Source organism: Zosterops lateralis (genome assembly GCF_965231275.1).
Source record: "Zosterops lateralis genome assembly, chromosome: 1".
NCBI lineage: Eukaryota > Metazoa > Chordata > Aves > Passeriformes > Zosteropidae > Zosterops > Zosterops lateralis.
In genome coordinates this window covers 61,895,906-61,920,472 of record NC_139762.1, presented here as the reverse complement: position 1 = coordinate 61,920,472, position 24,567 = coordinate 61,895,906, and the positions used below count along the sequence as shown (strand labels likewise).

Here is a 24,567-nt window from a genome sequence, read left to right as displayed (position 1 = left end):
ATTCAAATAGTTATGTAAGTCCAAAATATTCTGCATGAACAACAGCCTTCACCAGCTTTGCAGAGATCATCCCATTTGCAGTATTTTTCCTTTGTTTCTGAATCTGATTATCTCCCTACACTTGTATCAGATTAAAAATGGTGTAACAAACACCACAGTCAAAACAACAGTCTGACTGACTCAGCTGATTCTTTCTCTGGTCTGAATGGTTTCAATAGGCTTTCTAAAATAAATAAAGAATGAGATCATATTTTCCTTTACACTACTTACATTGGACACTCTACAAAAGACAAACTGTTTTATACCAATGGAAAAAGAACTAAGATTATATTTTGATAAAATTTTTAGTGAAATTTACATCTACTGATATATGTTGAAAAAGAGAGGGTAAGAATGGTAAGCTGACTTTTATCTTGTTCAGTTCTGCCACTGTAGAAGCATATTTCTTTTCTACAGGCAGGTTCTGTGTCTTGTATCATATTGCTTAAGAAGTTTAGCATTTAGGTGGCTAAATACTGCTGCCCTTTAAGTATTTGGGGCCATACATCACCTTGAGTACCATTTTTAGGGGTTAAATGTCCATGCCACAGAAAGGGACTACATGATGGCACAGCTACTCTCAGCAGTAGAAAGAGGTTACCAAACTGGGAGTATGCCGTGGATTGTGACCCACAGGGTTTCTGGCTATATTGTTAACTGTAGTCAAGTGCCAAGTCAGATTCCTTCACCGTGCATAGGATCGTACACAGGTATAGGCATTAGATCCTCTCACCAGGTGAAAGGAGTCACCATCCCATGAGTCCTCATTTTCTGCTTCAAGCCCCCAAAAATGGCTGTGAGCACGTCCAATATCCTGATGGCTTCTGATGTCGAACATATGGGAATAATGCAGTCAAATACACATCAAAAACTGAGAGGACCCAGATGTTCTGGGGTCTCCCAGGGAGCCTCAAAGTTCAGTAATTTATAAACTTCCCATACCAAGATATTTTTCACAAGAGAAATCTGTTCAGATGAAGATGCCTGAATGATTGTTTGTGGAAGGCCAGAACTACAGCTGCCACACACAGGGATAAGCACACCAACTGCAAATAATAAAAGGGATATATGACCCAGCAAGTGTGGTAACAGCAGATATTTAGGGTCATCAGCACTCAGCAGTACCATTCACACACAAAGCAGCTGACTTGTGACATCCAAATCAATATATTCACAACTCATAACAACACGCCATTCATTCTTCTGAACTAGAGAATGATATTCAAAAAAGCTCAGATCCTTCTCCCATACTCAGTTGGAGACCATGAATTATTTAATTTCTTGGTTGCCTTTGTGTGTGTAGCAGGGGGACCTAGTTTTCTTTTGGCTTGACAGTTATATCATGTTGTATTTTTCTCTCCCAAAGCCTTCATGCAGCTTTTGATGTGAAAGCTTAGCTTTCTGTAGACAACTGCTATTTCAAATTAAAAGCTGCATGAGTTGTTGACAATATAAGACTTTATATTTAATTCTCCCTTCATAGTTCACAAAACGTCTCTTTCTATCGTTCATTCCATGTTACTTCATAGAGAAGATTACTATTGCAGCATACACCCATCAAAGCCATCTTTCTCATCAACAAAACGTTGTTTGTAGCAGCCACACATCAATGAAATTTCTTCAAGCCTGTGACTGTTGCTTTTTCATAATTATATTTTCTAATCCCCCTTTACACACGAGAGCTCAATTCACTTCCTGGTACAATGCATTAGCATCCTCTTCAAATCCATTAGCAGTACCACAAGAATCACAGCATCCCTCCCTCTTCAAAATAGTATGTTATTAAGTTACCATACAGCAGGCTGAAGACTATGAATATTTTAAGTCCCTTGTATGTACCAAAGCAGAGAAATCAATCCTAGTCTTTTACCATATTAGCAATATTCTAAGACACACTTTTGGGCTTTGTTAAACTTGTGTTTCTGACAGAAAAAAAATATGGTATATTTAATAAAGAGATTAATACGTAGTATGATGGCAACAGCATAATCTCTCTGGTCATTTTCAGCCCATAACACTCAACAGTGGGTGACCACAGCCTACCACACAGCCAAGACAGGCCCAATATTCCAAACACATTGAGTAAAGCAAAACAAATTAATTTAATGAGCTGCTATTAGGAGTATTAGGTGTAAATGATACGATCAAAACAACTAGTAGGATGTTTCAAAATGTTTCATAGAGTCCATAAGTGAGTTGACACACTACAGACCCTTTGAGTTTTGTTTTATTTCCAAAAAAATAACACTTGTTTTGAAGCATTTGAGGCATTTTCCTGAATCAATTCTCATATGTTCATACTAAAACTCATTTAGCCTTTTTGAGTTAATGGAAAAATCTGCAGTTGCAATGAATGGGGCAAAAAAAAATGGATTACCCTGATTTGCACCACTTGCAAGCACAGGTCCAAAACAAGGCTAAAAACCTGATGTCTAGCACAAGGGCAGCAGATGCAGCTAATTAATTCCCAGCTCTCACAGGCTCCACCAGCAACAAATTCCAGAACTTTTTCAAAGGCATCAGCAAAAAAGAGCCCTCTTCTAGAGATTTTCCATGCCAGAAATCCAGGTGGGTTTACATATGGGTTTTGAAATTTCTTGGGTGGCATATGGAGCCTCTATGTTTCAATCTAAGAGCTCTGATTCAACAACAACAACAACAACAACAACAACAAAACCCCATGCAACAGCAGCCAGCTCTTAATGCTATTCTAATGCATACCCCTGCAATGATTTTGAGGCATTTTGCTCACAAGTAACCAATCTCCCAGTGCAAAGAGTGCTGGTGGAGCCAGAATAGGGTATGCAGGCAGAAAGCATAACAAGGACTCATGCCACAGCATAGATTTGCCCTTTCATTTTATCCTCTCTGCTCCAAACCCAAGGCTTATTTCGTTTCACCAGCTTTTCCAGCATGAGCTAGGCTTTATTTTTATTCATTCTTCTACTACTTTCACTATTTCACATGCCACATTTTGTCATCTTCCTGCTGCACCCAGGAAATGCTTCTAAAAAGCTTAGAACAAGAGTGAAGAAAATCCCCAGCCAGTAAGCAGTTCTATACAAAAAGTTTATGCAAGGTAACTTCCACTCTCAAACAGAGAAACATTTTTTCAGAGTGGTGGTCCTTTCTTCTTGGTTTTACAGCTGACATACTTGAAGCAAATTAAGGGTGAGCAATTTGGCATCATTAGACCCTTTTCCTCTGACTGAATTTGAACCCTTCAGATTTTTTTCAGTTTGCAATACCCATTAAGCTACAGTTATGGGCCTGGCATGCCTTAGGTTCCTACAAAACAGCATGATTCTGATGCAGAAGATGACTTCTATCAAAACAGATGCTCATGCACCAAAATCAGCAGGAATTCCTCAACTAAGAATAGCCAAATTCTCTATCATAGGAAAACTGCCTTTCTGGAGCAGTCTGTATTCTTCTTTGGACTACAACTATGTAGAGAGCCCAAAAAATAAATAGGATCAGTTATTAATTCATTTAATTTAGATACTAAAGTCATCTAGCTCATATCTGATATTATATCAGCAGTTGCATCTCAAACAAAAGTAAGGACTTTTGTAGCACTGTGTGAAGGTTCTGTCCTATCATCAGCAAATTTGCAGACTACCAGTCAGGAAAATTAGCCACCAGCCAAAGAGATAAACCACTGAACAAATAACTGGAATAGAAATATGATGTCAGGATTTAGGGGATTGAGTCACTCTTTCATTACATTTGAATTAATTTCCCCATATTCTGAGAGTACTGGATGGAAAGGGTTTCTATTTATCACCTCTAATTTACTATTACAAATTGCACATGATTCAGTGGTGTCTGCTGAGAAAAAGAGCGTGTGAGCAAGTAATCAGCAGTGCAGTTCCCAATAATCAGCCCCCATCAGCAGTGCAGTTCCCAATAATCAGCCAGATCAGCCCCCATCAGCAGTGCAGTTCCCAATAATCAGCCAGATCAGCCCCCATCAAAGTACAGAAAGTAGAGCTCCTCATCAAATTCCATGCTTTCCTTCCATTTCTCTTCTGCAGGGCCCAGGTGAGACAGCAGCCACAGCATGAGACAGTAATCTTACAAGTTAGCATTAACAATAATAAATATGCAAAAAAAAACCAACCATCTTTCCACTTTTCTCAGTATAAGGCATACAATATTCAAAGATATTCCTGTTATTAGAGCCATGACATATTACAAAACAATGAAACAGGGAAAGCATTGGAAGCAGCATGGAGCAATCCAGTGGTGACTTGCAGTGAGAGTTATCAAAGCTGCTTAGTAGGTGAAATAGTTACCTGAATCAGGTGACTGAGTTTGGTCAGAAAAAAAAAACCCTCTTTATATCCAGGTACTGCAAGGATTCATAAATAATTTGGTAAATCACAAGCACCCGGTGGTGTACACACTGCCTTTCCAGCCTTTGTGTGTTTACTCAGCAGGCATATTTGCTTTCACACGTAGGTATGTTTTGATCTCAGAAGAGCAGTTGCTACTTTTGTAGCTTTAAAATGTTTTGTGACTCATACTGACAAACACAATGTGTGCTGTGCAAAAAAGATTCGCTTAATGGGGTTGATAAGCTACAGACAAGCTCTGCCATAATTCATAACTTGCAGGACAGTCACCCTAGAATTGAGTTTGGTCTGTAGAATTTCATGACAGTCTGCCTTTCACAATGTTGCAGTATCATGAATACTGGAGTCCTTTCCTCTGAGAACACAACCCTCTCTATTAACATTGGCTAACGAAGCATTTCTTCATTGCAATAAGACTGAGAAATAGGTCACCATCATACAAAGAGGGAAAAGTGAGGCCTGAAAGGGTCTGTCAGCATTTTAAGCATAAAAGAACAAATACTTTACAGAGAAGGTCAATAGAGTGACTCTCATTTACCAGGTTTACTGAACCACCCCATTATCCCTAGACAGATTTTTCACACCTAGCTGACCAGATGACTCTGACAGAGTATCACCATGCATTCACTTTTCAACTGCACAGTACCTGTACACCAAACCTCACCAGTGGACCAGCTGTTCGTGTGCCAAAATAATCTGACACATTCAGGGTGTGTCACATGCACTGTGTGTGTCTGTACAACTTCAGATCTAGATGCACCACTGGCACACCAGACAGCATAATTTTTTAAGTGTTCAGCATAACAGTATGGGAATTTTCAATCTTGCATATAGAGCAGCAGAGATGTTCAAAATGCAGAGAAAGTTCTGCTCTGGTTTAATCGTTCACACTCTCTGGCCACTTTTATGTCTCTTCCACTCACTTCCCTTCTGGCCTTTTTTTTTCTACTATGAGCTCCATGAAGCAGGAACCACCTGTTTGTTTGGGTTCCTGACAAGCAGGCCAAGGAGCTATGGCTCATCTGAGCTTTACTGAGCTGCCTTCTGATACAAATCAACAGTGGGAATGAAGTACAAAGCTGACAGAAATCACTTTGCCTTGTGATGGCCTAATAGGACTCAGGTGTTTGCCTCCTCATCACAAGTTACACAAGACTCTCAGCTGCCGACCTGCAGGTGTCATGGGCTGTTTCAGATGTCAGACAAAGTGATGCTTGTAGGTGGCACACAGTATCCTACCTACCTCTCCCAGACAGCATGCCTGTCCCACACACCCAGTGCTGTATTTCACAGACTCATGCAGGTGGCTCAGATATCCTTAGACATCGCCATTCATGGTTAGGCAATAGAGACTGCTGGAATATTGCCATTCAACTACATCAGAAAAACATGAGAGAGACCCTTCAGAATCCTTTCTGGTAGTGTGCTAATAATTTATTTTCTCTTGTTCTCCTTATTTGGGATGCAAGTGAAATAGCATTTAATTAACAATATATTCCAAATCATTATTGAAACATTACTTGTTAAGTCCTTTGAAGGAGAAATGAACCAGGTAAATATTAGTGTCACTATTTCCTCCAGGTCTTATTTTCAGTAGACCATGGCTTGGTAAACAGGAACTTTTGTACCTATTCTAACTCTTTCAAAACACAAAGGCAGACATTGAGGTACAGGTCTTTTGAAAGTATTTAGACATCCAACCACTCTGTGTTCCACACTCTGGAAGTCTAAGGCCCCCTTGAAGTCGTGGTTATTGATCACCCATTGTGCTGACAAATGATTTGTAGACATGTGCTGCAAGTCAGATCAGGGTTAAAAATAAACACTCCCTTTCAGAGGACAACTTAAACCAGCTCACTGAGAAGATTAACAGTCCATGGCCTGACAAATAGTTGTATCAGCACAACTGACAGTGCAGGAGGCTGTGGTTTGGGGGTGGGACTGAGCAACTGCAGCTGGCATGCCTCAAGTTTGAATCTCTTCTTCAAGGTTTGTAAGCTTTGAGCATACTTGAAAATGTCTGGCTCCTGGTTCTTTACAAAAATGTGCAGGTTTTTTCTAAGTGAATTAGCAAATTATGAAACCAAAGAAAACTTCTCAGAGTGTGATTGCAGCAAATAGCATGAATGCATTAACATGGTATTTCCAATGAAAAGGAGTGCTGTGATTAACAGCATTCTGCATGAATCATATGAGTCTGGTAACAGAGAAATTAGTAAAATTAAGTCTTGTGTTCTTCTCCCTCTGTTCCTCTTATTTCTGTATAATTCTCTCACATAAAATATAAAACCAAGTAGGTAGGAAATACTGAAAATTAAAAAGGTTAATCTTAAAAAATAGGTGAAGTTTCTGGAAGTTTATCACCCTTTTGCACATACTAAAGGACATAAACTTTCAAGGAAATACAAACTGCCTTCCTCTGCCCTTTGAACTTAATTGAACTTAAATGAGTGTAACTATGAAGATACAATATAGGAGGATTAGTTTTCCACAGGTTCATTTATTAGCAGCATGCTGCAATTATCAACAAGGTGAATCAATAAGCATGAAGTACACTGGGCTGCCTGTGTCTGACTAATACAGAACAAGTTCTCTTGCACTGGGAGCCAAGGAATGCCATGCTGTTGCGCAGGTCTTCGACTCAATGTCCTACGTTGGTGCCAAAAACATCCACTCCTTGAAAAATGGATGACTTATTCAAAACCAGTTTGTTAACAGGCAAATTCCTGTGTTAGAGGGGGGAGTTTTCAAAGCAGAGCTAAGGATTCCACACCTTTGCCAACAAACACTGTAGCAAATGGGAATTTATCTCATTAATTTCAGTGGCTTTGTTTCAAGTCCTTAATGATGAGAGGACTTATTTTATCTTCAGTTAAGATACATGTCACTTTAGTCATCATAATCTGGCTAAATGATAAGAGCAATAATGTATTAGTGGTGTAGTAGCTTGTAGTAGCAACAAGAGACATTTTTACTTATCCAGAAAACCACCACAAAATTGTCTCTGGAAACTGCCACACACATGTGATTTGATTTTAGAAGTGGTCCTAAAGGAACAATGACAGTGACGTTCAATATTACTTCAGTTACACACTCCAATAAGGCTTAAAACAAGGTAATCTAGCCCAGCACCCATTTCAATATTTGTACAACTATATACCGTGTCCTAATTTTCCCTTAGTCCTGGTTGTGCACAGTAGTAAGGGATTCATTCTTGCAGTGCTTTTATTTACAGGTTTTCCACAAACTGGAAGGCCATACCAAGACACAAACACCACCCTCAGCTCATGTGGGGTTTTCCTTGCTAGAGTGAGGGAAGGACGGACAGGAGCAGTCCTTCAGTCTTTGGGGAGAAAAGCTAAGCAGAAGCACAGCAGTTTTTCTCTAGAGACCACCAACAGGATGTGAGGAACTGGAATGAAGCAGCACCAAGGCAAGTTTGGATTAAGTATTAGAAGGAAGAGAAGGTTCCTTACTAAGTGGTAGGTAGTTGGTCACTGGAACAGGATCCTCAGCAAATGGGTCATGTCATCTAACCTGCCAGAGATCAAACATCCGGATGATGCTCTTAGACATAGGATTAGCCCTGCGAGGAGCAGGGTGTTGAACTCAAGGATTCTTATGGGTTTCATCCTACTTGATGTATTGTATGATTCAATAATTAACTCAGGTGTCCCAATGTAACCTTGTAAGTTTGTTCATTCACTGCAGAAGAAGACAAGCTTTTCTAGGCTAAGGTTAAGCACTGACAATTGACTTAAGGTATCTGATTTTCTCATTAGCCTTTGATATATGTTAAAATAAAGGAAATAATTATTTAGTCCAAAAATATTGCAAAAGGAGGCTAAGAGTGTCATAAAATTTGTCCTTTGTTGGTTGCAGCTTCTCCATCTTACTGTGGAAATATGTACTACAGTTGCTACATGACACAAGTCTATATATACTCTTGGTCCTAAATGTGAGCATTGTTCATTGCAATCACAAACCATAGCAAGTTACAAACATAAGAGCTGTAAGAGACCCTTCTAAATAATGTTAGCTTCCTTCTTCCAAAGAGCAAGTCACATTCTGCTGTCTTCCCTATGAGTTCATAGGCAGAGGTATGCCAAACATTACCAAAAGTTGACATCACATCCTTGAAGAGCTTTAGTACCAAATTCAGAATCCAGTCAGTCTGCCTCTCTCTCAGCTTTTACATTGCAATGTCCTTATATACATTTGCTGAGGGAAAATTCTCACACATGAAGGGATATATACATATTCTTGAACCAAACCAAATCAACAATATGCCCAGCTTACTGATCAACTGACTAAAACCAAACCTCTGAGATTTCTTATTCCTCCTCCTCCTCTTCACTTTTTAAAATAACATCAGAAAGTGTATTAGATGTCTTGAGAAGTGTTTAGGGCATTTTATGAAAGAGACAAATCACTGAATTTGTACCAAATGTTATTTTACAGCAGATTTCCTCAGAAGCCCAGCAAATGTTAACATCAGTCACTTATCATATGTGAGTTACCCTGCTCCCAGAGGATACACTAGAGGAGGCATTGAGGCTGATTAAATATTCACTTGTTTTCAGCATTTGTCCTTCAGTTTAAAAGCAGAAAGAGTTTTCTGGCTACATGTTGGCAGTGGACCATGTTAGAGAACTAAATGGATTTTAAACTGCTGTTCCAATGCCTTTGCACTGTAGTTGCCTTGCAATAATCAATACAGAGTTTGGTAAGTCTCTATCATATTAGTCATACTGCAAATGGAACAACTGGCTCTGAAGCACTTTTTTTTGTTTGTTTGTTTGGTTTTTTGTTTGGTTGGTGTGGTTTTTTTTGTTTGTTTGTTGGGTTTTTGTTGGGTTTTTTTTGTTGTTGTTGGTTTTTTTTTTTTTTTTTTTTTTTTTTTTTTTTTTTAACGAGCTTAGAGCATCCCAACAAATAGCAGCTAGACCATGAAAAGATGGGACAAAAACAACCCCCAACCAACCACCCAACAAACGCCCACAAGTATCTTAACCAGGATATCTGTATCAGAACTTGAGAGGAGAATACTTGGGCTACTTACACAAAGCCCATGCAAGATGTCTGACCATTTTGGTATCTGTTTTACTCTTCTGAGGCAGTCCTGTCTCATTGTACCTTATCCCTTTTCATTATTTATTGTTGTATTGCATAGCTTTCCAATTTGCTCTGAAAAAACCAACTAAACTCCCTACATTTTCAGTATTGATATTTTCATAATTATAATTTTGACCTTTATTATACATCTATTATTATTATATTTATTATACATCTAGCAACTGAGACACAAAAATAAACCTGTGGTAAGAAAATTTGACAATTAACAAATAGTCCTGACTTCAGTACAAATAAAGTCAAACTTTAGAAAAAAAAATCTGAAGTTGAAAGAAAAATCCCAGTAACCAAAAAGTTTATTTTTGTTTTTCCCATTTTAACTCCCTTTCAGCCTCTTCTGAGATAATCATTCTATAAGTAAAGCTGGGGCTTTATGGTATGAAAATGTCATTGTGAGACATTTTGACAGTTCAAATCCTTCCCCTCATACACACTGAATTTTTTTCATTTTGAAAAGGCTATCCAATAAGCCTGCTCACACAGCAATGCATAGTTTGTGAGAACAGCTATTTCTGTCTGATAAAATTTAATTTTCTTAACCAATGTGGGGGCAAAAGGTCATATGTGCCAGACTGTCAAAGAGAAGGGCATATAAAATACCCTTCACTTACAGATGAAGACAGCTCCATAATATCTCACCAAATCTAGCAGGTATCAATATCTTAAACAAATGTAATCTGGGATGGAGTGTCTATTACCAACTGCCTGGAAATAAAGGCTTCTCACTCAGACCCCTGTTATTCCCCATGCAATATTTGTCTCAAATTTCTGGCAGTATAAAGCTTTTTAAATACCCGCAGCATCACGTATTCTAGATGCAGACCTATCCAGTTTCACTCCTTACAGATGAGGCTCCTATTGTGTCCATCACACACCTCACTGCTTTATCTCCTCCAGCTCCAGGGCTGGCAGAACAATGCCATGCTCTGGAATCAGGTGGATGCAGCTGTGTCTGGCACAGGGCTTCCAGGGAGAGCCAGACCCTGTACCAGGGAACACCAGCCTCCCAACAGCACTCTGCATATGCAGGCAGCCCTGATGAAAAGCAGACCCTTCCTGGCTGCAGCCCATTTGTGTCACATAATCTGGTGCAGGAGAATAGAACAGAAAAGGATGGTACAGGGCAGGATCACTTATATAAGCTGGCATACAGAGCTTTATGTGCCAGGCCAGAAAAAACCCAAGAGGTCTCTGTACAGCTCCATCAGCCAGGCGTAAATGTGCAGCATAGGTGAGGAATGCTGCATCTCCCTGCTGCAGATACCTGAGCAGCCAGTGTGAAACACTCCCGCAGTGTTCCACACGTTCCATTTTTTCCTCTTCTTGGTGCATCCATGCCCACCGACTTTTAAATGCTACTTATTTGCCATTTTCTCGATAACAATACACAGGTTCTGACTGCAAAACTTACAAGTATAGAGGTTTTTTTTTAAAAAAAGGTATGAAGTTTTACGGAGAAGCTACTGCTTTGATGTTATCGTCATGGTTCAGGTGACTTCACAGACCTGACAAGAAAGTAGAGTCACTTTTTAAATTGATGCATTGAAATTCTATCACTGCAGCGAGCTCTTAAATTGTTTCAAAGCCATGCACACAGAAGAGGACAGAACCTTTCAGAAAATAATGATCTCCTTAATGGATATAACAAAATACAGCAAATGCAACCAGCCACAGAGCAAAGTATACACTCCTTAAAATTTTGCTTATACATCAAACTTGCAAAAAGTTGACATCTAGATGCAAATATAAGGTTATTGCCGAACAAGGCTTCACGTAGTCATGCTTTAATCTGGCTGAGGAGTTTGCACCTCTCTCCATCTATATAAACTAGGTCCATGCAACATCCATATAGAACTTAGATTGTCCCAGACTTGCAACTACCTACAAAATTCCAGCAAGCAATGCTGTAAACTATAGCTCAGCATGATCAGAAAGCAATGTGAAAGGACAAATTAAGGAAAGAGATTATTTTTGCTCTACCTGTTAAAATGTTAATAGAGGTTTGTAATGACACTTTCCTGTGTCATTACATGTGATCATGCTTTAAAGAAATTGGGAGCACACATTCTGATACACCAAACCTCATCAACAGCATTGATTCTGAAAATGGAGGATAATGCAGTCTCTTCCATGTAGTCAATGTTAAAAATCAAAAATACCTTAAAATGTCTGATAAACAGTATACAGCTCACACATGCTCAGACAGTAGGCTGGTTAATATTTTATGGTTTATCTGATAAAGTTAACAAAAGAATTTAAGTTGGAATGGAGGCATACACTGAATATTTCATCACCTTCTTAATTGCAGAATACAGACAAGACTTTTTTTCTCCCTTTGGGACAAATAAATGCTAAGTTATTACTGATGGGAATCAGTTTGGCAATTAGGTTAAATCCGACTGAAACCAACCAGAATTTGAGTGCTGAAAACATCACAGAGCTAAAACATATTCAGCCGACTCTATTAATTTACATGATGAAGCAGAAATGTTGATAGCAAAGCTTGTGTAACTCAGCAAGCTGAGGTTACATTAACACACAAGAAAACACTGCTTTGTGCTTTTTTTCTTATACTTAATTTGCAGTTTTCAGGAGCTGCTATTCTTTTGCACAGCAGACAACATGATATACCTAAGGCTTTTCATTCCAACTTCTGATTTAAAGGTCTTCAGCTTGTGCTACAGACCTTAGCCTTGAAGCCAAGTGCAAATTAGCTTTAAATCAATGAAGCTGATTAAAGCTTCATTGTGACTGAGCCCTTTAATAGAAGGAGAAGTGGGGGATGGTAAAGACCCACTTGAACATGGCAAAAGAGCTGCCTCTCAACTTGGAACATATGTAATGCTTTTCAGCTCCACTTTACTCTGACAAAACCATGAAGGGCTTAAGGCCATTTACCTGCTGACAGGGTAAAACCAAAGTCCCAATTCAGTGGGAAAGGCCAAGAATCATATGTTGCTAGGCAAGCCGAAAGTAAAAGGTTGCTTTCAAAAACAGAGTTGGGGGGAGAAAAGAGGGCAAAGCCAGGAGGTAGACATCAAAATATCCCTCCACAATGGAACCAATGAATAAATTTCCCACCTTCTCTTCTGCTGTAGCAGAATTTTGGTTTTTTGTTGTTTTGTTGTGGGTTTTTTTTTAATTTGTGTTTTATTTTTAATATCCAAGTCACTATTTAGAGAATTAAGTTGTAGGCAAGATGTAGTGCTATGAAAGGAATTAGTTCTTTCATGGAGTTCCACACTCAAAACAAGCCACTTGTCTCCAGGGACTCGCTCTCTCTTGGAATGCAGACAACCTGCCAGATTCACCTTCAAAAAACAATGACAGTACCAAATGAGAGCAGAGGAAGATTCTTATGCTGCTTTGAATACCACCGTGGGAATCCACATTACACAAATGCTGGGATTGCTTTGCTTTCTTTCCTTTACTTTAGTACAGAACAAAAATATGTAACTTTATCAAAAAGGTTTCCTTCTACATACATTTTTGAGAATCTTCAAAAAACATTAAAATAAAGAAATCCCATCGTATTCCAAGATACTGAAATTCACTTCTCCCACCAGAGTAGATGATGCTCAGTGTATTGCTAAATTACAGAGCACCAAGATAAATCTCATCACACTCTCCTGTTTGAAGTCTTAGCCTTGAAGGTGAATTTCTTCTCTGATGGCAGCTCAGTCATCCCAAGTCCTTCAAGTTCTCAACTTTCACCTCTAGACATAAGATAAGAGACAATACTGAAATTCCTGAGACTAGAGGGTGCTGCAAAAGGGAAATAAAGCTGCAATGCATTGAAAAGTTAAAAAAAAATAATACAGGTAGCAACAATCATGCTTAAAATAAAAAAGCCTTAATAATAGAAAAGAGGATTAACAATACAGCCCAGTGTTTGACAAATGGTTATCTGAGAAAATGAAGAAGTCATGCAAGGAAAGTGATCCTGGATAGCTTGCTTGGTATGCAAAGTTTACCTTTTAAGTTAGCTCTACTTCACTTACTCTTCCCTGATCTATTATACAATCACTCTGAGCAGATGCCAATTCAGCTCTAGCACCACACTCTACAAACTTCAAGTCAGTCACAGTAAATGATAGTGTGTCTTAATAAAATATTAAAAACCTGTTACAAAGAGTCACTCACCCAGAGCTCATTTTCTGGAAGATAAAACAAATCTCACAGGTAAATTCAGATTCAGGATTAAAAGCTGAAATTCTCTCAGAGCAGAGTTCAACACATGGACAGTCTACCAGTTGCAGTGTCTAATTCCCTGATGTTATCACCTATATTTTTTGTACGCAAGTCCTTAAACTAGATTACTATCCATTTTCCTGAGTTATGGAAAATATCTAGGAGCACACAAAGCTTTTCATTTGGCTATCACAACTCACTCATGAACTAGCTCTGTTGATTACTCTGGAGTATAAACATTCAGCAACATTGATGGGAGACCATTTGTTAGGGCACTTCAGTATGAAGGATGAATTCTGGCAAATACACGAAGCCAGTCCTCAGATTCTCATAACTTGACTCAAAGCAGCAGATTGCTCTGGGTCTCCACAGGTATATTGTCAAGTTGACTATGTTTATCCTTGTTTAAAGCAAAGATTTCAATCTGTACAAAGCCACACCACTGTAGATTCTCTTCTTAGGATCACAGAATATCTTGGTTTGGAAGGGACCTTAATGATCATGTATTTATAACCTCCCTGCTGGGGACAGGGACACCTTCCAACAGATCAGGTTGTTCAAAGTTCCATCCAGCCTGGCCTTCAACACTTCCAGGGATGGGACGTCCATGGCTTCTCTGGGCAACAGGTTCCTGTGCCTGACCACCTTCACAGTAAAGAATTTCTGCCTAATATCTGATCTAGACCTACTCTCTTCCAGTTTGAACTAATTTCCCCTTGTCCTGCCACTATATGGTCTAGTATAAAATCCCTCTCATCTTTCTTGTAGGCTGCCTCCAGGTACTGAAAAGCCACAATTCAGTCACCCCAAAGTCTTCTCCAGGCTGAAGAAACCAAATCCTCTCAGCCTTTTCTCATAAAAGTGGTGCTCCATCCCTTTAATTGTCTTGTTGGCCTCCTCTGGGCTCACACCAAAAGGTCAATGATTTTTCTGTGCTGGGATCCCAGAGCTGGATGCAGCACTGCAGATGGGGTCTCACCAGAATAGAGGGACAGAATCCCCTCTCTCTCCCTGCTGCCCACACTGCTTTAGGTGCAGTCCAGGACACATTTGGCTTTCTGGGCTGTGAGTGCACATTGCTGGGTCATGTCTAGCCTTTCATCCACCAGCACCCCCAATTCCCCCTCCTAATCCTTCCTTCCTGGATGCAGTAATAAGAGATCTACATAATATGGAGAAAGACATATTTTCTCTTCTCTACACAGTACTTTTCTTTCACCAACCTACACATCATCCAGGATGAGGAGTAACTTTTCATCATTAATTGACCAAAATAAAATATACTTTCACAGCAATGCACCTCTGACTGAATTAACAGAGTTACAGATGACCAAAGTCACCCACCTCATACCTGAAAGTCCAACAAAAACAGTCCCAGTGCAGAAGCTCTCACACTACACATTTACAATTTTAATTTCTGGTCAGCAAGCTGGAAGTTCCCTTTCAAAAAACACTTAGGCATTTTTGCTTTGGGGGTTTTCATTATCTATTATCAAACATCAAGATCTGAAGCAAGTGGTGTATCTGCTGCAGCAATATTAATGCTTGTTATCTCATTTCCATATTTTGTTAATGGATGTGTCAAATATAGCAAGTTCCAGGTTACCACAGATTTGACCAGATCAGCAATAAAATCCTACTATAAGTGAAGGGAAATCCTCTTCAGTGGTAGATGTTTCCCTTTTGACACATTCCACATTTTGGTTTTTTCCTTCTTCTAACACATTAATATTATCTGGTGGTCTGCAAACTAACATTTACCATATCTTTCCTAATTGGAATTCACTACTCACGGAATATGCTTTGGTATTTGAACAAGTTGAATGTCAGCACTAGGATTTGGGGGAAATGGGCAACTGTTCTGTGAATGGAAAAAGGTGGGAGCTGATGAAGGATTCGTATTTTATGTAGCATTAACTAACTGGAAGAATATAAAGGGTTTTTATGTAGGCACTATTCACGGCTCTCTGAAAACACATTAGTTCAGAAACACACAAAGAAACAAAAGTTTACCACAGAACAACGCTGATTTTTACCTACCAAAATTGCAACAGACATCTCTCAAAGCCTTCAAGAATACTGAGCAAAAGCAACTGTTCTACTTAATGCTTGATATCTGTACGTTGGTTACCATAAATTGACAATTTGGTCTCAGTGTTTCCTGTAGTAGGAAACAGACAAATTTATAGGAGTCAGTTTTCTGATCTGCCCGTAGCTGCTCTTGGCATGGGAATCAGACACCTCATTTCACTTCAAGCTGCACTCCACACAAGCTTCGAAATCAGCACCTTTATTCCTCTATTTGCAATCTCGGAACAGCCTCTGCCACAAGGCAGTAGAGCAGACAGAAGGACTGGTACAACCACAGGGCTCCAGACACAATTTGTTGAGCTATCAACAACTTAGACAAACCTGTTATGCCACTTAGGGACACAGACCCAGCAACTTCTGATCCCTCTGTCCCAAGAAATGTGGAATACTGCAGAACATGGCTTTTAATGCATCTGAGTGCTACAGACAAGACTTGTAGACCACTGGTTCAAGGCATTTTAGCACTAGATGTCCTAAATTAAAATAAATGTCAAGTGGCCATAATTAAAGACTCCCAGATAATTCGAGAAATACATTTAAGTCCAAGAAAGATCAAACATTACTAGATGTGGCCTCACAGTTCACAACACAGGCAGATGTTGTGAATGGAGTTTCAGAGAGCCTTCAATACAGACAGCCAAGCACTCCTAAACAGTACTTACCTGCTACCAAGATAGGCACTGCCTATCATTATATCCCAACACTATTTGCTGGTATCACAGGAAATGTGATCCAAAGACTGCACTGTGGCAGAGAGGTCTATATGTTTATCATCCATTAATTGGTGAGTACACAGCCATTTCCCCACTTCTTTGACATTAGAAAAAACATTAAAAATAAAGGTGACTTTGATTTCTATCGTCACAAATCAAACACCATTTTTCCATTACTCCAGACAGGATTTGTCTCCAATAGCAGTTACTTTGTGAAATGTTTCCCTGTGTTAGGAGAACATCTTAAAAGTCAAGTTGATAAAATCCACCTATCACAAGACAAGTAGGACACTGAAAGCTCCTTTTTCCCCTCCCAGTTTATAGTTTATCTTAAGTGCATTAAAATCATTTTGCATTGCACAAACTTGCTCTAAAACCAGAATCACCACTTAAAACCTTAAACATGCATTACCTGGCCTTCAAAGTATAACAAGCTCACCTCTTTGGCAAATTCAAAAATCTGACATGAAATTTCTAGATGGAGCCAAAACATGGGCCTGAGCTTGCTGCTCCATTCCCCCCACCTTTTGTCTGGTCACATAATAATGAGCATGAAGAGAAAAGAAGAAAAGGATACGAGCAGGCCAAGCATGTTTACCTTTGTTTAATTTTACTTAATAAACCAGGATGAGATTAGATCTGATCTCAGGCAAACATTACACTATGCAAATTCACATTGCTATTATTTAGACAGTCCTAAAAATCACAGCCCAAGCAATAATCTCACTGCAATCCCTGCAAAACCAATACTAGAAACTGAAGGTAGATGATATGTTAAAAACAGGGAAATGGATATAAATCTAGCCTGAACAGAAGTGGATTTACATACAATGCATACAGCATAAGTTATTTCTCAGGTAGCTTGGGAATATGGCAACAGCTTCATTGTGCTTTGGAAAGCACAAAACATCAATTTTAAAATTAACCAAGTCAATCAGGGACATCATACTTGAAGACAATAAAGAAAAAAAAAAGAAAGATGATCTTTCAGTTGATAATAAAACTCACCTTCCTTCCTGCAAGCTGTAAAAATAAGAAAAATCCTGTAGTTCAGGGCAGCTATTACTACTGAGGCACCAAAGGGGTGATAGATAACATAAATTGCAAGAAACATGAAACAGGCCTTCTATTTGAAATTTGTTTTTCACACAGTTAGTACAATAACAACTGCTCCTGCAAGGGAGGTCAATCTACCCACGCATTAATCCCCAAACAAGCAGCACTCTGAAAATCAAAATGTGATTGCAAATTTCTTGCATGCCAAGATGAAGGAGTTTTTCATTTCAATCTATTACTACCAGCATTTTACAGTCATTATGGTCAGGGGGTGAAGGGAGAACTAGGTACTTACTGGTTCTGAATGCCATTGCTTTCTTGATTACATTACCAGAGAATTAACATACAGAACCTGTATTAAAGCAGTAGAAATGGGCTTACTTATAGCCACTTTCATAGCTGAGAATTTTATAGCAGTTTTGCATTCCAACTCAGAAGGTTAAGAGGTTAAAAAATATCGGTATAACCTATCCATTGCTGCAAAAAAAGGTCTAAAAGATCCAGGTTTTCAGCATTACAATGACAGAAAGGCTATCTATCTGTTTTTGTATGCATTTCTTTAAATCACACTCAGGGGGCTAGCAGTCCCTGGCTTTGAGGGGGAGAGGGATTTTTTGTTTTTCTTTGAAGCTGTCACTGCCAAGCTCAAAATAAAACTTAGAAAACTTCATATAACCTCCAATCTACAGCAGGTTAGCCTATGTCCTGACTCTTCACAGTAGAAATTTCCAAAATGACAAGTTACAATGACTCCTATTAAGGTCATTACAATCTGCAAACCTTGGAGAAGATCCACTGAACCCATTTTAAAAGGAAAGAGGATCTTGCCTAAAACAACAAGTGGGATAAGTGGTCTTAAGAAAGCTTAAGACCTTAATACACTTCTTGCAGAACTTCTCTTGCCATTCACAACCTAAATGTACCCCAAGCATCCCAATCAGGAACCTGAGTAGCAAATATTTCCATATTGGATTTATACATTAACTCACCTGTATTAGGAGCTTGGATTTACAAAAAATATAATAAAAGAAACAAAAAGCAAGGAAAAAGACAGTGACTCTTTTACAAATGAGTCATGTATCTTATTAGCTGTTGTTAGTTGCATGACAGATTGTTTTGTTAATCCAATCATTCTCTGAGTGCAAGTTATAAGCAGTGTATTACATAGCATTCATATAAAATAACTTGAGTCACATATCTTTTCTAAAAATAGGTTATCTATTTTTTTCCAGTGAACTTTAATCTCTTCAAAGAAAATCCTTTAGAAAAAAGCTGCAGTATGGCACTGCATTAACAAAGATTTATTATTTCCGAATTCTAGTTCACTTGCCTATGGCCAGTTCACACAGTGGGCCGAGTGAACTTCAGGGGCTTCCAGGTGCAAGGAACAAGGAATGCCTGTCAGAGCTATAAACTTTGGAGCCAGCAGCTGAGCTGGCTCCATTCTTTGCTCTACAGGATCAACCAAAACACTTTACTCACTAAAAAAGGAAACATCACCAACAGTGTCCTACTCAATATTGCACATGCCTTCTTGTGAGCAATCAGATGGATATCACGCACCACTTCTGCTGCTAAAACAGCAGGGATATCTCTGGGTTACCTGTAGAGCTAGATTTTTACTCCTCTAGAGTCAAGGCACTCCTTGACATATATTAATATGGCATTTCTGTTTCCTACAGAAAGCAGACAAGTTGGGTGGTCATTTAGGAGCCAGATTCAACAGCTGTGAAATATTCCATGGTTTCAGACAATGGGTTAGACAAGCATCCGTCAGGAAAGCCACTGCTACAGGTGATCTTGCCAGAGAATAAGGAGATGGGCTAGAGAGATACTGAGGGCCCCTCCAGCTATGCTTTCTAAGGTTCTGTTTTCTATCCTCTTGAAAATATAGAGGGAGTAAACCAACAAGTGTTTGGTTCTCAATATATATCTCGTGGCAGTAAGAACAGCACTGCAGGATTTTATGGCATTTGTACAAAGGTTCTTTTGAGAGAAAGTAGGAACCTTCTTCACTAAACAGCAGCTTTCAACCTACCTACCCAACAGAGGAAACCCAGATGATGTAATCAGCAAAGCTTTTGATACTGTCTCTCACAGTGTCCTTCTGGACAACTAGGTTAGGTGATGGGTGAGCAACTGGCCCATAGGGTGGGCACAGAGGGTGATAGGGAATGGTGTAACATCAGGCTGGCAACTGGTCATTAGTGGGGTTTTGCAGGGCTCCATCCTTGACCCAGTTCTCTTCAACATCTTCATTAATGACTTGGACACAGGACTCAAAGGAATACTAGGTAAGTTTGCCAATAATATAAAATTAGAAGTTGCCAACTCCCTTGAGAGCAGAGAGGCCTGGCAGAGAGACCTCAACAAATCAGAGGAGTGGACAATGACCAACCATATGAAGTTTAACAAGGGAAAGTGCCAGATTCTGCATCTGGGATGAGGCAGCCCTGGTTGCATGGTGTAGACCAGGGAATAAGAGGATGGAGAGCAGTGCTGTGGAAAGGGGGTCCTGGTCAGTGGCAAGGTGAATGTGAGTCAGCAGTGCCCTGGCAGCCAGGAGGGCCAGGATGTCCTGGGGGGCATCAGGCACCAGCTGGGCGAGGGAGAGGATTGTCCCCTCTGCTCTGCACTGGGGCAGTGTTGGGTGCCACAATACAAGAAAGATATAAAACTACCATAGAGCATCCAAAGGAGGGCACAAAGATGGTGAAAGGCCTCACATTGCTGTACACCAGCCTCATACAGAAGAAAGTCAGCAAATACTCGAGGATTTACAGCTACTCTGATGCTACTGAAAGTCAGCATGAACAGTGACAAGAGGTTTTTAGGAGGAAGATTCTAATCAATGAAAGAAATGGAAGCATCCAGTTGTCAAGTACAGTTATACAGCATTAATATTTTTTCAGAGTTTTGGCATACTAAAAGCATAGCAATGGAGAAATATAAATCTGCTCACAAAAGAATTGTCCTGCAGCATCCATAGAATCATTCTATCCCAGGAGCTTTCACTCCAGAGCATTTTACCAATGGAGAGTTTGCTAAGAACTCACTCTCATATAGTAGCAACGAGGAAAGCAAATTAAAGAGAAGCCAGGATAGAAAAATACATATTAAGAGTCATTCTGACCACCTAAAATTCACTCCTGAACATCACTAAGTTTTTAGACGACCACACACCTGGGTATTTCGGAAATTGATTCCTCAGATCCTATATGTCCCTTCTTCTGAGGGCAAGGGGAATGGTCATTAACATCCAAGACATCTGGGGGCTCATTAAACAGCAAGATGCAAAAGGTTGGGGGAGGGGAAAATCAGCAGTTTATTTCAGTAACAGTCACTTAAAAAAAAAAAAAAAAAAAAAAAAAAAAAAAACACCAACACCATCGTTTATAATGTAGAACTCCCTCCAAAATTAGCTTACATACTGATATAAATTGGTTTTCTTTGTGGTCTAAAATTGACTTGCAGTTCACTACTTAGTCAGAAAATAGCTACTGAAAAGCCCTGGCCTCAGAGCTTTTGGACTGTGGACTCCTTTCATCGTGTAAACAAATGCTTCAGATTTAAAGCTTTCCCATAATTGTTATGCTAACCTTGGAGCGAAACCTCTCCATTTGCATTTGAAGGAGCTAAATATTAGGCAGGAAAGAAAGTGGTCTTTTTAAAAGCATGAGAAAATGTTCCTTCTTTTTGGTCCTCAACCATCTGGGCAGGCCCTGCTCCTCTCTCTCTCCCTGGCAAAGGCAGAGGGAAGGAAAAGGGGCACGGATGGTGGTAATCTTGCTGAAAGAGAATTAAGGAATTCCTTCAAAGCATGAATGAATGAGACTTCCTATAGGGGAGGGGAGTCTGTGTTCCAAAGAGATGTGAGAGGCTGTAGGCAGGGGGGAGGGAACAGGGACACAAATACATCAGTGAGCTAGTGAGTGATGTAAGAAGCACCTATGTTTTATTATGTTTTTTTCTCAACATGTTCTGGAACCCAGAGCCAGATTTCTTTATAGAGCCCGCGTGTGAACCCTGCAGCTAATGGGATGTTAATGTTTCCTCTTTCACCAGACAGAAGCTAAGAGGAGTCTTTGACTGCATGTGCATGCATACTCCTATGTGCATATGTATTCAGGTGAGAGAATTGCTGGGGAGGGGGGAGGGTGGAAGGGGAAAGGAGGGCAGCCACATGTTTCAGTCCCAGTTTTGTGAATACTTAATTTCATTAAGTATTTCAGCCAGGGCAAAAACGATAACATTTGAATGAAAAACCCACAGTTCTGAGATTTCTAGTAACACAGTTTAAATAAAAGAATTTCACTAGATGAATCATTCTCCTTTTCAAATAAGTCTGTGTGAGGGGTTGCCTCTGTCACTGCACAGGTCAAGAGATTACTCCTCTAACTGTTTAGAGTTAAAGCTGTAATCAGTAGAATAAATATTTGATATTACCACAGTAAGCATGTTATAGCAAAAAACAAGACTGACAACCTTCTTAAAAATAATCTAGGCCAAATTATCTGCTGGCACAACTCTGCTCTTGAAGTTATGCCAGCAGGGAGTTTGCTGTTACATTTTGAGCTGCTAAAGGAAGTTATCACAACAGATTTTCTCATGACAAAAACAAAAATAATTAATTGTACTGGAAGGAAATTGAGCGAGGATTAGTAGATTATCACATGCCAGAATGGCTGAGTTTCTGCTAACTGTGTTACTGGTTTCTGTCTATTTTCCATCTATTTCCTTGCAGAGCAATGGATCCACATTCATTGAATTTTCTGTTAGCATCAGAAACAAATCAATGGTTGAACCAGCAAGTGAGATTTCCTGCATATTGGTCATATATAACACGAAAAATAGAATTCCTTTGATATTTTCCATTACATTGGCATTCAAGATTGAATTTCAGTAAAGATTCCAGTTTCTGAAGGGAGGACAGTCATTAAATACTCCTAATACTTCTAATAAAATAATTCCTGTGTTTTGTTCCAGAGCTGTACAGTGCCAAGCAAGAGACGTAGCCACCAGGAGGACTCCACAGAAATCTCCTGAAACTACCAGGAACCCTTGCAAATGTGATTATGAACATGGGTTAGGCCCAGGAGGAAGTCAAGGGTCACCAAAACAGTAGCCCAGCATTTTTGAGCATCATCTCTGTGCTTGTGTACACAAAGTGTATAGGAAATTCATCCCATAAATGCCAAGGTGTATAGTGGGATTTAAACCCACTGCCATTCTAACTGGAGAGGTCAAGCAAGAGATGAAAAGCAGGCAAAGATCAAGCCTTGCCTTCACCCGCACAAGCAGAGGTTGTGTACTTCAAGTGCCCCAAAATTTTGCTCAGCAAGAAAGTGGACAGGTGTGAGGAAAACTAAGCATCACATATCCTAAACAAAAATGAAAAATGCAGACATAGTTGTCACCAGACCCTGGGACAAGTTCTCCTTTTTGTTAACTAAAAAGTAAATTATATCTTGCCTGACTCTCAATATAAAAAACCAACAGAATGGACAAAAAGGTGATATTGGATTAGATTTAATTGCTATGTACGTTTTCTCTACCAGCACATTGAAGAGTGTTGTACAAGCTCCAAACTCTTCTTTACTGTGGGTTGGACTATAACACTTTTTACTGAACATATTAGACTCCTGCAGCAAATATCACAATTTATGAGGGAAAAAAAAACCCTGAACATCTAAACCCTGATCTTTGTACTTATTTTTTTCTGAGATTAATAGTGGAACGAAAAACCATAGTTGACATCTAGGTAGATTGCTTGTTGCCTGTAGTAAGCAATATAAAATTGTTGCTTACCACTCAAGCTACCATTTTTTTCAGTTGTGCTATCAGCTGCAAGGTTCAATTTTCTTGAATATGGCAGGAATGTAAAATCAGCTCTGTCTCATTCATGTTTCACCAACTTATTTTCAAGGGAAGAAGGGCAGGAGGCAATGAATGCATGTAACTGCATGGAACTATTGGGATCTACCACACACCAATACCTAATTCTGATACACTTGAACTTCAGAGTTTATAGGGATGATGCGAGTTTCCCTTCCCATGCAAAGAGCCTCTTTTCTCTCAGATTGACATAAATCCTATCAATGACTTCAAAAAGATAAACATTCTGTAAAAAGCTAGCAAGTGTTACCCATTTTTCAGAAAGGCTTAGAAACTAGTTGAAATTAATTGAATATTTATCAGCTGAATGATTGAGGTTTTGATTCCCGAATTGTTAAACTATCACAAGCCCAAGAAGGAGGAAGATAATAAGACAGTTGTCATTTCTTCTTAGTTCCCATTTCTTCCCAACTGTGTTTCTGATGCCTCTTGCCAATTCTAGATCAAGGTGCTGACAGTTCACTGCCCATGTGGTCATTAATACAGCCTTTGCTGCATCTGTTAATGTACAGTTCTAGGCAAAATGGAAGTTCTTTATTTCTTGCACCAATACAGCAGTACTCTTCCATTAGATGTGCTGTTCTGAACCCATGACTACATACATACAGAAACCACGGTCACCGGCCCAAAAGCAGACCATTGGCTCCTAAAACATGTTTCTGCAATAACTTTGGTGGTCAGCATCACAGTCACACTTCACACTGTCCTCTTTAGCCCACCAGGTTTCTTACCAGACCCACCATAGAACAGCTTTAGGCACAGACCAGCCTCCCCAGTGACAGTGAGCTGATCCTCAGGCAATTAACTATTCCGTCCTCCACCTCTCTTCACATCCAGGGATAGTTTTTCCCAGATGCATTAGCCAGCTGCTCACAAACATAACAGATGCTCAGTTTGACTGGTTTTAACCCAAAAGATATAATTAGTGGCAGTTTAACATAAAGACCAAAGAATAAAAATTTTAACAAGCTAGTTGAACATAATTACACTTAGATAAACACTGATGCTGAACATATAGGGCTATGTGTGGTTGAAACCAGAATTTGCGACAGACTGAAAGTTGTCTTTTTCCCAAACTGTTTTATACTCTT

General features: G+C 39.4%; 1 long non-coding RNA gene across 2 annotated transcripts; it reads left to right on the top strand.

Moving 5' to 3' along the window:
- Positions 1–6,319: 6,319 nt before the first annotated feature.
- Positions 6,320–22,710, top strand: LOC310917606. Of its 2 annotated transcripts, none has more exons than XR_014591464.1 (3): positions 6,320–6,386; positions 21,647–21,710; positions 22,568–22,710. It is a non-coding gene; the product is annotated as an uncharacterized lncRNA (long non-coding RNA). The 2 variants fall into 2 exon arrangements; XR_014591465.1 differs by lacking the exon at positions 6,320–6,386 and adding an exon at positions 19,804–19,875.
- Positions 22,711–24,567: the final 1,857 nt, after the last annotated feature.